Raw genomic sequence first — 3,450 nt, 5'->3', positions numbered from 1 at the left:
TTATTTAAATAATGTGATTATTTAAATTTGAATTTGAACACATCTAGATTTATCCATTTAAACTTATTTGATAAGTTGTTCAATTTAGAATTCAAATTAATTTAAGTTTGACTTAAATTGGAATTTGAATTTGAGTCAAAATTGGACTACAGGATAAAGGATGATTTTCTCTTCCTTTCCTGTCTGATATTGGCGCCTACACAGGGATAAAATCCCCTTAGGGTTGGCCGGCCATAAGAAGAAAAGAGAGAGGAGAATTTTGGTTCGAAATTCAAATTGGAGATAGAGATTTGATTCCTTCTAGAAGTTTGACTTCTACTCTATAAATAAGATATGATGAAAAATTGCGCGAGACAATTTTTTAACCTAACTTGAAAGGGGCTGGCCAAATTTCCCTTATAGAGAGAAGGAAAAATTTTTTCCTCCAAAAAATTCCACATCATGCATGCGTTGGTGTTTGTGGAAATTTGAGTGTTTATTGTAACCCATTTTGTCTCATGTGTGCCCACACACACATCTTCGTGGATTTTATGAATTGACGTGGAAGACAATGGTTTTCTAAACACAAAGCTTTGGAGCAAGGATTGTTCGGGGTCAAAGAACTCAAGTTATCGTCCGAGTCAGCGTCCAGGTATTTTTCATAATTGAGTTCTTAATAAATGAATTAATGAGATTAATTTATTCGTGTATAAATTAATATAATCTATAGAGTATCTCAAGGGTTTTATAAAAATTTTTGTTATACATGATCCCCTCCCCACCACGCTTCCGCATCCGAATTCAATTCGGAGACCTTCACATATAACCATGGATTTTATGGTAGGATTACCCAACACAAGTGAAGGTGATGATTGTACGCGAAAATAATTTTACTTAAAATTTAATGTGTGCTCACAAGTGTACGAATCGCGAAGTAATAATGATCCGAGGATCGAGTATCATCCACTGGGATTGTTAATTACGAAGAATTAAGTATTGCTCTTTATCTAAATTGATTTGATCTAGACAATATGAAATTAAGGGATTGAAACTAAATAAAACAACTAAACTAGACTAAAAAATGCAAACAACGGATGCGAAGGTGATTTGGATCAAAGGGATCTCTATATTTAAAATGGGCTAGGGGGGATTCGACTTCACCTAATTATGCTATATTTATCTAAATACGTCACTTGTCAATGTACTATATTCAATCCTAGATCATGGGTACTAAGATAATCTCACTCCCTCTCTCGAGCGCTAAGTGAAATAATATGCTAAATCGATTAAACTAATATCCCTATTAATTTTACCAATTATGCATTCATTAAGTTAAGTCCATATTCGATCTCCTAAGGTTATACTAGCCTCCCGACTCAATATCTCCTTAGGTTGCGTCTCTTAATTCTCAATGTATAAAATTAACTCTCCCGAGCCTAATTTCATACATCTAGGGTCTCTAATCAAATGGGTAATTAAATTAGAAATTAAACACAAGAGACATGAAAGATTGGAATAAAAAACATTCAACAAGCAAACAGACTTTCAAAATTTATAAATTTCATTAAATTAGATCAAACCCCCCTAGCATGAGAAAATTAGCTATCCATATTCGAAATTAAATCCACAATTACAAAATACCAAAGATCCATAGTTTAAGCAGCAAATTAAACAAACAATTCAAGAAATACAAACGGAGAAAGTAATGAAGAACTCATGTTGGAAAATCTCCTCCAAAGCCTTCAAACTGCCTTGAATCCCCTTGAAAATCCCAAAAATCCTTGGTTACAGTTGCTTTTCTTTAGACCTAGGGCTCCAGCCGTGTCTCTGGTTCAATTCTCCACTCTCCGTGTCCACCCCTCTTCTAGCAACTTTCTTTTCTTTTATATCACCTCCCGAATGTGCACAACTCTCCAAATTCGAGATAGGCGTGCTGCAGCCCATGGATGTGTGCTACAGTGCACGTCAACGAGGACTAGGATTTTCCAAACGCGGGCCTAAGCCCATGGGGATGTGCGCTGCAGCGCGCGTCTCAATTCCCTGGCAGATTCTGCGATGCGCGCCTTGAACTGCGCCTAAGCGCGCGTCAGGCTGGCTGTAGGGCGCGCTGTAGTGCCCTTTGGGGTGCTGTAGCCTGAAGCTGGAATGCACTCTGGAATGCTCTTTGGAATTCTTTCTTGGAATGCTCTCTGGAAGTCTCAGGCTGTAGCTTGCTCCTAGTACGTTGCAGCCCACACAAATGGAGATTTTCATGGACTTCTTTATCTTTTTCCCTCAATTTTCTCCACTTTGTAATTCCTACAAAATAGATTAACATAAACATAAAACTAGTGACAAATTAACTAAAATTTGCTCAAAAACTATAATATATGATGGGGATAAATTGATGAAAAATCAACTTATCAAGTACCCCCACACTTAAGCTTTTGCTAGTCCCGAGCAAAACAATGTAAACAAAAGAACAAAAAGAACTAAAACTCAAAAGGCAATGCTAACACATCTAAACCTAACACAAAACGAAACAAAATAAAGCAAACAAAACAAAACAAAACAAAACACAAATAAAGAGTGAGTGTTCCACATATCCCGGTGATCAATCTTTGGTCCTCAACATCTCCTAAAATCTTGAGTTCTTATGCAAGGTGATCCCTTGTGATGTTCTAGAATTTCAACATGTTGGATGCACATAAAAACACTCAAGTCTCCTGCCTCACACTCAACCATCCGGTACCCGGATGCACTTATTCAACTTAGAAATCCATGTTTAAGTACTTAAAGCTTAGGATTCCATAGGCCCAACTTAGTTTCGCTCTCCACTAATGTAGGCTAAACTAGTATTTAAAGATCAAAAAGGACTTTGCAAGCTTGTAATGTTTGGCTAGGGCTAAAGGTGGTTGAGATGGGAAATTTTAGGCTTAAGATCACCCTAGGCATGAAGTGCATCCATTGGATCATGCATCAATGATTGAAAACCCACACATCAACTCCGACTTTGCTCAATTCTCTATTTACCACCATTCCCACAAAACTTTATTCATGAATAAACTCAAAACACAAAAACAAGAAATTCATATGAATTTATTTTCTTTTTTTGTTTTTTTTCTTTTTTTTTCTTCTTTTATTTTTTATTTTTTATTGTTTTTTTCAATTCCTAAACCACAAATGAAATGCTCAACACTTTCATGATTGCTCTCAACAATTAATATCTTCAAATTCATGCAATGATGCAAACATGCCCATAAATGATAGGTTAAGTGAAGGAGATTCATAAAATGGCTAGGTTAATTTATGTGGGTAACGAAAGAAAACGGGGTCACATAGGCTCAATGGGGGAGATGAGTGGTAAGTTTTCCATAGGTTAGCTATTTAAGGCTCAAATGATCCAAGAAAATGCCTAAATCATTTCTCCGCTAACTAGCTAGCCTAAGATTTCGCCTCAAGTTTCCCTAAGTTGAGTTCTAGAATCCCTAA

The sequence above is a fragment of the Morus notabilis genome, unplaced genomic scaffold (genome assembly GCF_000414095.1).
Source record: "Morus notabilis unplaced genomic scaffold, ASM41409v2 Scaffold894, whole genome shotgun sequence".
In the NCBI taxonomy this organism is placed as follows: domain Eukaryota; kingdom Viridiplantae; phylum Streptophyta; class Magnoliopsida; order Rosales; family Moraceae; genus Morus; species Morus notabilis.
Note: the sequence above shows the minus strand (reverse complement) of the source record.